The 10551-nt window shown below is 34.3% G+C and overlaps 1 pseudogene; it reads left to right on the forward strand.

Moving 5' to 3' along the window:
• Positions 1 to 6263: 6263 nt before the first annotated feature.
• Positions 6264 to 7221, forward strand: LOC136418921 (alanine--glyoxylate aminotransferase-like; annotated as a pseudogene).
• Positions 7222 to 10551: the final 3330 nt, after the last annotated feature.

The raw sequence follows: 10551 nt of genomic DNA on the forward strand, positions 1-10551 counted from the left end.
TCAAGCGGTTTTCGAAATATTCATTAATTTCCATTTTTTTTCTAAAACTTCGCAACCCTGTATTTTCGTAAGGGAGCGTTTTTGGAACATAACATTTTTGAAAAGGTTCGAGTTGAGATGTCAATCTTCGACCACGTTCAAAAATGATCTTGGGCATTGTTTAGAAGAGCCTAATGTGTTCTTCTTTTTACTTTTTTTGATATTATTAGTTAATATTAAATATATTTTTACATCGTTAGTGAGCAAAAACTAATACCAAACCTATACCAAAGTCCTGTTTCCTAATTGTTTATTTTCATTATTACTATGCACAAAAGAAGATGGTAAGTGTCTGAATATTTTAAGGAGTCACTGTTGTATGTATACTTATGTTAAATATAAAATCGCCATTAATTTTAATATTTTCTCTAGATGTTTTAAAGACTTAACAACTTGGAGGCCTGAATAATATAGGTAATCTAATAAATTAATTTTTTTTTTCAACAATCGCCATCAGTAACGTGACGAGATCCTATAGTGAATAATTTTCCTTCACCAAATTGTCCGCAATTTACAACTTTTATTGGAAGAACGTTTTTCTTGATTCAAGCAACTATTTCCATAGAACCTTAAACTGTGGAACGACTTACGAAATAATTTGTTTCACTGTTAAATATTCATTGCCCTCAAACGGACTTAAACAAATGAAAAGCTCTCGTCAATCCGACAATTTGACCAAGAGAATTCAAGAATATTCTGAAGATTTTAAATACATAAACTGAGGGATAACATCCATGGGGGTACTACAACTAGAGGCTATTATTGGTTACTTCATTGACCATCTCTTTAAAGGGCCACATTTGATTGACCGGCGAAATTAATTTCCCATAGGCATGTTACAGTCCTACCAATTTGAGCCACACTTTCTCACAAGGTGGTAAATAGAGAGTTCTTACAAGGAGAGATGCCCAAGTTTTGTCACATGGAGCCATATGTTTTCGAGAATAATAGATACAGAAATGGGGCCATGCCCCCTCTAAGGCTAAAAACCGATTATGTACTTGGGCTTAGCATGTTGGTAAATTACACTTCTAAATAATGTGAGAACACACTTCTACCTCTGAATGAGTGAATATAATACAGGATGTTTGGTTGATGTGGGACTTAATTTTAAGGGGTGATAATAGAGTCTATTTGTAACTTTTTTGATTAATAATTCATTATCCGAAAATTTGTATTTTTCGAGTTATTCACAATTCAGTGATATTTTGGTGAGACCAGGCATAGCCGTACAAACGTAGATTTTTTGATAGTTTTCTCCCAATCTTTGAAATAAAATTATTTGTATTCGTTTGTCAAGACCCTAACGCAAAATTAGCACCAACAGTTTTGAAAATACTTATAGAAATAAAAATTCTACAGCAGTTCAAACTTTTAAAACCGCTAATAGTGTTAAACGACTTTCGACTTTGATTGCAAATTTAGGAAAACTTTTCCCCCATAACTGCAAAGTAAACTAGCGAAAAAACTTCTTTATTTAGTCCTTTATAATTTGAGATACAATATTTTTACAATAAACTGTTTTATGGAAAAACAATATAGAAAACGTGGATTTTTTAAAGTAGATTTAGTTGCTTTGCTGACGTCATGATTTGGATTGTATGAATTGCGCTTTTATGACTTTTGTCAAAATAAATTATAATTTTTATTTTGCAACATATTTTTTTCACTCAAATTCCAAGCAATGTCGTTTACTAATGTTGAATATGAAAATATTGTTGTTGCGTATGTGTTAGGGCTTGTGTAGAGGATAGAATATCCGATAATTGATTTAATCTAATAGTTCGATAAGTTGTATTCTTCATAAGTTTAGTATTAAATCTGGGACTAGTTGTAAGGAACCCGTGTGCTACGCCTATGAACATTACTCGTTTTTCTTGCCACTTTGCCCGTATGACCAGATGTTGGTACGCATTTCGTTTGAACTTAGACTAATTATGTAACAAAACTTCTCGCCGACCTTTTGTGCGTACTAAAATTTAGACACGTTCTCGATTCTTGTCTTAACCGCCCTCAAATAAAACCCAATTATATTGTTAAAGTTAGGCAGGTTACAAGGAAGAAGTGCCGATGATGACCTCCTGGTTTCTGGTACGCCTATGTACGCTTACCATTAACTTTAGTATTTAAGATTTTGCAAGAAGAAAAATCCGCCTCTTCTTGTGCGTCTTCGTCGACTCTTAACTCCGTACTTTGCACATTACTCGTACGCGATTACTTTACTCACGGTTCCTATACACGATTAATTAGTATACTAGTTTACTTGTCACGAAAAGTTGTTACTCCTTTGCTAAATTACTCGAAATTGTTGGTGAACAATAAACCTTAGTTACCGTTAAAAAGGCTTTTTGTTTTCTTCATTTGCACGAACACGGTGTCTCTGAGACTGCGAACTCAGGGTGGTCCTTCGCAAGCATTCAGTCCATTGCTAACTAAACGTATCAAGAATTAGGCCACGTCTAATCAGCATCTTGGTACCACGAATCACGAAGAAACATTGGTCAATAGTAATTGTCCAATGCCTGCATGTCTGAATACGACGGAATCATTGTTTCTACTATAATTTCCAACATCAATACTTGCGAACAAATCATCTGAATCTGCACATGCCATAAGATTTATCGAAAAATATTCTTTATAGTTGAAGTATCCAGGATCAGATCCGGATTTTGTAGTTTTCTTAATGCGGATGTATTTACCATCTATTGCACCAATTCACTTTTCAGAACTTTTCAACCAGTCAGTGGAAGACTTGCCTTATAATGTAACAGCCTTCGTCAATAATTTGGCCTATTATTATTTCACCCCTCATAAAAACGTACGACCTGAATCAAAATGATGAACGAGTGGCCAAAAACCTATGGCAAAAGAAATAATAGCTATTGATTCATAAAACTATTGTGACATCAGTTCTTTTGAAAATTGCTTTCGATATTTATAGATGATTTTTGCAAGGACAAATGGAAAGGAATACGTTCGTCATACGTTCGTAGCCTTAGTGGTTAAGGTAAAAGTGGATCTAGTGCCGGATCAAAAAAACTGTATTACTTGGCACAATACTTGAAATTTCTCAATGCATTCAGAAAAAACTACTCTCAGGAGATAAATCTGGAATTTCAACATTTTCAACCATCTGACTAAGATCTAAATGATCTGGATAAATCGCAAATTTCCAATGAAACCGAAACTCATGAAGCTGATTACCAAATAGTAGCCCCACGGATACAGACATCCCGACAAAGTTTGATATTCTGGGAGAAAGTCAATAGTCATTTCCACCTGATACACTCGTTGCAGCTCCCTCTACAAGAGATACTACCGATTAACTAAGTGATATGAGAAGTCCAGTAAATGCAGCGAGTCCACTTCTTCCCATCAAACTTACCAGCAACCGGATAAAAAAAAATGTTTCCGATACAAGAGGACTTAGTACTGTAGATAAATACGCAATTGATTATTTTAATACAAAAAAGAAAAGAGCAGAAATATTAACTGCTTTAGCACCGACGCTATAAAATCCTTGTAAGTTGTTTCTCTTATGAAATTTACAGGTCCCAAAAATACAGGGTGATTCGCAACGCAACCGACACAGAACAGGTGCGTGTAGAGGACCTCAAAACATGTCGATTTTTTATATGAAGTTTTTTTCTGAAATCTACGGTTGCTGAGATATCGGCTTCAGAAGATGAATAAAAAAATTTGAAAAAATTCAGGATCTCAGGAAAGGCTTAACCTAGAATAACCATATTTAGGAAATATTTTTGTTTTATTGACGTCTTTATTTGTTAAAAATTTGAAGTGGCTGAAAGCTCAATAAGGGGTGGTTTAGGGGTTGGTCACCCTTAAAATTATATGAATCTTTTTAACCCTAATCAAATTAACAACTAAGGTTTATCAATATGATAGTAAATTTAATTTCATATCTTTTTGTACTCTTGCACATTTTTCGAGAAGTCATTCGTTATTGAGAAAAAAAATGTTTTGTGATTTGGTGTCAAAACTAATCAAATCGAACAAAAACAGTACTTTTATAATAGTAAACTATGTACTTAATCATAGTTCGTCAATATTCTTATTTAGAAAGATTTTACAAACGATAACTATACTGCGTGACATAGAAAAGAGAACACCCCGTAAAAATGATTTGATTTAAATAATTTTTGGTATGCATGTTGTTTACACCAAAACAAATACTTCATTAAAAAGTTGAACAAATTTAATTGTTAAAAACTAAAAAAAATTTAATAATTTGTCGGTCCTCCGCGGTGTCTTATACATTCCTGTACACGTCTAGGCATGGATCTAATGAGGTGATTGATGTCCTCTTGGGGGATCTCATTCCAGGCTAACTGGACAGCATGACACAACATCGCTAGGGTTTGCGGGGGATGGGGTAAATTATGCAACCTTCTACCTATAATATCCCATACATGTTCGATCGATGAGAGGTCTGGAGATCGAGGTGGCCAAGGTAGCAAATTGACTGCATTTTGTTGGAAGAAGTCCATAGTCACTCTAGCCACATGTGGTCGTGCATTGTCTTGTTGGAAAACTGGATCAACAAGAGTTTCCAGATAAGGCACAAGATGAGGTTCCAGGACTTCTTGGATGTATCGCTGGGCTGTCATACTGCTTCTGACGAAAACTAAAGGTGACCTGCTACCATATGCAATGGCACCCCAAACCATTACCCCAACAGTTTGATGGACATGCCTCTGTATTACAAACTGAGGATCCCATGTTTCACCCCGTCTCCTTCGTATTCTTGCCCGACCATCATGCATACCGAAACAGAATCTGGATTCGTCACTAAACACGATATTTTCCCATTCCAGAGTCCAATGTATCCGTTCTTGGCACCACTGTAGTCGATTTTGACGATGATTTAAGGTGAGGGGTAACACGAGATAGGGACGGTAGGAAATCAATCCAAAACTTCTTATGCGGCGATAAATGGTTCGTATCCCAATGGGCCTTCCATACTCAGCGAACCACTGATCCGCCAGCGTCCTCGACGAGACGAACCTATCTCTTAGGGCCATAATTCGGAGTCGGCGATCTTGGCGTTCTGTAGTTCTTCGAGGTCGTCCAGTACCTGTTCTTCTGCCTGTTTGCCCTTCTTCGAACCATCCCTGACAGCATCTCACTATAGTGTTTACACTACGGTTCAATCTAGTGGCGATTTCCCTAAATGACAGACCAGCCTCTCGTAGACCCACTATTCGACCCCTCTCAAACTCGCTCAATTGATGAAAATTTCGCTCTATTCTGGTTCTAGGCATATCTCTACGCAGTTTCTAAGCACACTATACTCCAATAAATGTTATTTTCCAGTTGTATTGTTGATATTTTATTGCAATTTTTATATTTAAAAAAAACCTAAAATTCCGAATAACTCGTTAATACGTAGATAAATATGAGTGAAATTTAGATCGTTTCTGCTATACATATAAACAAACATGCAGACCAAAAATTATTTAAATTAAACCATTTTTACGGGGTGTTCTCTTTTCTATGTCACGCAGTGTAATACGTGGTCTCATTATTAATAAATATTAAATAAAATTTATTCAAAATTTAACGATATTTGAAATAAATTATTACTAAAATAAAATAAACACTAAAGATATTGTTCAAAATGGCTACCATTTTCTTTTACACACAGATGCACCCTTCTGCTCGATTTGATTAGTTTTGACACCAAATCACAATACATTTTTTTTCTCAATAACGAATGACTTCTCGAAAAATGTGCAAGAGTCCAAAAAGATATGAAATTAAATTTACTATCATATTGATAAACCTTAGTTGTTAATTTGGTTAGGGTTAAAAAGATTCATATAATTTTAAGGGTGACCAACCCCTAAACCACCCCTTATTGAGCTTTCAGCCACTTCAAATTTTTAACAAATAAAGACGTCAATAAAACAAAAATATTTCCTAAATATAGTTATCCTAGTTTAAGCCTTTCCTGAGATCCCGAATTTTTTCAAATTTTTTTATTCATCTTCTGAAGCCGATATCTCAGCAACCGCAGACCTCAGAAAAAAACTTCATATAAAAAATCGACATGTTTTGAGGTCCTCTACACGCACCTGTTCTGTGTCGGTTGCGTTACGAATCACCCTGTACATTAACATTTTTTTCGTCGTTAGGAAAACTATATTCGAACGAAAATCGAAGGTTCCAGTATATTTCTGGGATATAAAGTTCCTAGAGCAACAATGGAAATGTTTCGAAAAAGAGTTACCCAGGATGTGAGTACATATCAAAAAACATCCTATTCAATCGCCCATTTCTGTTAGTTTTGAATTCATTAAAATTTTCTCTCAGCTACCATCATACGACTTGTACGAATTTTCTCTATGGCTTACGGGAAGGTTTGTAATCAGAATTGAAGAAGGATTAAAAAATGTAATCAAAAGACATGAGCAATGTGCCTAACAACTCCATAACGGTGTGGCGGAGATAGGTGTTGAATAAAACAACTCTAATGACAATTAGATTTGAAGTTATTATACTTAAAATAAGTTTTTGATTACTGCGTTAAAACTACTCAGTTCGGTTATTTATTTCGGCAGATCTAAAGCGGTTGTTGTTTGATTATTTTTCGGTGAAATGATTATTAAGCAAAACGGCATCACAAGCCAGTCCGGCTCCAGCAATCATCCGAATAAGCACAACATAACGGGAACAATCTTTTTTTGTAATAGTAATACGTTTTTTAATAAAATAATTATCACTGTGTTCATCATTATCCTTTTTTTCTGGCAAAAATAGGGTTGGAGTTTTTTGTCAAAGACTGTCTTCAGTAACAACAATCAAAGTTCCCCCAAATGTGGTTGGCTTCGCTATGGAAAAGCGAGAACTGAGAATTCATCGTTAACACGTATATTTAGAATGTAGGGATTTTTTTCAGTTACCATTTGGAAATCAATGGTGGTTTAGGCCCAACCACAGGGAAAGTTTGGAGAATTGGTGTAATGGGGTACAACGCCATGGCTAAAAACGTTTCCTTCACTTTAAACGTGCTGAAGGAAACGTTGAAGCATTGCAATAAGAACATTTCAAAACTTTGATTCAATAAACTTACATTATGAATTATTGAGCTGCTTTAAATAGAATAGATCCAGATAGATAGAGGCAGCGGTCTAATGAAATTGCTTCCTGACGCGAAGTCCACAACTGCAGTACCATCTGCATTATCAAAGGCGCTGAAGTAACTGCCGAAGTTATCTTCCGTAATTTTCGACATTGATTGAAGCGGTAACCATAGAACTTTAACATGCAGCCAAGCAAGAAACGTGAAAGGTCACTTCGTCCGGTACCTTGTCGCCTTTGATAATGTCCATCGCAGCTGTAACGTTGGACAGTGATTCCATTGAACTGCTGCTTATATGTCCGAAAAATATTTACAACTATAGTTTGACTCGACGTGAAAGCTTTAACAGTCTGACGAAATAGTTTTTGGTTTTACTTTTTTCTTCAGATCGGAATCTTTTGCACACACGGAGGAAAATATGGGGACTTAAATAAACCAATTTTGACCTTCCAAGGATCCATATAATTGAATAAAAAACTGTATTTTTTGGTAAACCAATAATATCACACAACATATTCACAAAATCTTTAGCCTAACAAGTAATAAATTATGCTGATAAACAGTTATAATTAATTATTAAATATTTAGTTAACATTATATATATATCAATAAAAAATCTAATAAATAACAGTAAAAAAGTCAGGTCATATAACGCAAATTTACATGAATCAAAAGTATAAAAGTTATTATAATATAATTACACAAGAATCACCAGTTCAAATGGAAATACAGGGATTTTGCAAGTGGGAGGACTGTATAAAGTTTAATATGCCTCTGACAAAGACCAACGAAATGGGCGGAGAGTAGCGGTTGAAGTGGGCGGAGTCAGTTCAGTGGTTTGACAAATTTCGCACAGTTTCAGAATTTTTCCTACTATAAGTTCTAGTGACGGATTAATCGTTTTTCTTTCACTTACTTATATTGCTGTTTTGCTCTAATATCTAAAAACATTTCTATCGCGGCGAAGACAGCAAAATACATACTAATCTATGCATTGAAGTGGAGACCTCGGCCAGACTTACTCTGCCCACTTCGTTGAGCTTTGTCGGAGGCATTATCAGGTCTTTCTTTTACTGGCACGACCACTATGTGTCAACTTGAACTCGTGCTACCTGTTTAAATGGGCAGGAAATCATATTCCTAAGTAAGAAAAGCTAATGGGAATTAAGCATAACATTAGCAAAATTTCTTATGTATATCATAAAACTCCGAATACATTATTTTTGCCTTATATCTAATAAGAAAAACGTGATTTATGAAGAAAGTACATAAAGCTATGCAATCCAAGCAGTTTTATGTTTACAAACGTTTACACAGATTGCCTCCAAGTATTTTTCTTGATAACTTTGAAGTGATTTTTAGTATAAGCAAATATTCGGCAACATTGTATATTAACTCATAAGTTCCCACTACTAATAAACAAATACAAATTCATGAGAAACAATGTAACGAATAGAGGTTGCATAAATTCTGATTGTAGTTGAGATGATGATCCAAGAACATGAATTGAAACTGGTGTTTTAAATATTCTTTAGATATTATGCAAGGAATGGAACACAGCCTTAGGTCAAAATATAATAATTTCTTCGAAAAAAGCATGATTTTGCTTTTATTAATATTAACTCTTAAATAGGATTTTTAAAAATTTAGTCTAAGTCTGTTTTATACAGGGCTTTGAACAAATTTCAAATTATTATTATATTTTCAATTATGTTTGACAATGTGATAAAAACAAAAAAAGAAAAGATATTTGTTCAAAGCCACCTTCGACTTTTTTATGTATTGCGGAAGGTTACAAGACCTTCCATAGTCGTCTTAATTTGTATCTTCAAGAAAACGGAAGACATTTTGAACTATACGAGTACATTAGATTTGTAATAGTTGTAAGATAATTGTAATTACAAAATAAGTTCTGTAAATAATTCGTTTACTATAGCCACCTTAGTTTTTTATTCAGTTTAATTACTATTGGAATGGTTTTCGGCGAACAACTTTCGACATGTTAGGAATTGCGATAGACATGTAATTCGAAAAAGGTTTGTTTTTGAATTCTGCATCGAACTAGATTAAAATATGCGGGGGTCCCAATTTAAAATAAGAAAAATAAAACAATTTAAAGTTTAAAAAATTTGACGCTAAATTTCGGAGAACCTGTACAATATCGATCATCGAAACTTTTTTAATAAAACTATTAAACCATGCTTAATAAGCATCTTGAGTAGTTTCTTTAAATAGACATTATCTCTATTTTTTAATATTATTGTAATGTACCTATCTTATGAATTAGGATAAATTAACTGACATTCGAGCTTATTTGTATTTCTCATGAAGAATTGTATTTGTTCTGTACTAACTCGGCCTTTGGCCCAACCAATAATACTAACTTAACCTTGGCCCCACAGATAAAGTAATTAAGTCAAGGTCCGGGGTTTTTCCAATGGACATTGCATAGTAATTAGTTTTGTAATCACCCTTCTATTTGATTAGATATACATAAATACAGCTTTACGGTAAAAACAGTCCCTTCCGAATAGAATCTCGACCAGAATAGTTGATTATAGTAGTGACTAGTAGAACCCACGCGTTTTTGTTGACCAAACCTATCTCCCTGCATCGGGGTACATAACATTATTCTAAACTAGAGATGCAAATGCAATTTTTTTTAGGTTTTATTTTTTTCGCCGGTATTATTTAACCAATTTCAACAAAATTTTAGGAATATGTAGACAATCATAGAAATTATTGAAATGTGAAAATATTGTGACACTATCCGGTATTTTATACGTGGTCGACACCACGATGTAGATTCGTTAGGATTGAGACAACTCAATCCTGGCCAACTATCCGCATTCGGTACTACTATTGGTTCGAATTCTGGACGGGAAGTGTCAGTAGACTCGCTTAAGCCCATATTTATATCTATCTTATCAATTAAGACGGTGGTTTTGTATCGATATATTGACCACTATCAACATTTTCTATTTCAACCTTGTTACAGTAGGCCTCAGCCTAATTACTTTGTTATTGGGCTAAAGGTTGAGTTTACATAGATTAATTGCATTCATGAGAAAGACAAAGAAAACTGAATGGAACTACAATAAAATGATGTTGCCTAATCCAAGAATGATACGTAGCATTCAATACGTATAACGCACCTAGAACATTTCTGGGAACGTTCAATAAAGATAAGAAGGTATATGACAAAAAGAAATATAGGGTGTTCTATTTAAAAAAAATTCGGTATCGTCACACTTTTTTGAGACATCCCGTATATTTAGAAATATTTTCCCGGAGTACGTCCTAAAACACAGGTAAAGTATACAAAATATCAAAATCCTACTTTCAATGACAACCGAACTATAGAAGACGGGAGGTGAAATGCGCCACCCTGTATAAAAAATCTTCTAGCA

The sequence above is a fragment of the Euwallacea similis genome, unplaced genomic scaffold (genome assembly GCF_039881205.1).
Source record: "Euwallacea similis isolate ESF13 unplaced genomic scaffold, ESF131.1 scaffold_46, whole genome shotgun sequence".
NCBI classification, from domain to species: Eukaryota; Metazoa; Arthropoda; class Insecta; order Coleoptera; family Curculionidae; genus Euwallacea; species Euwallacea similis.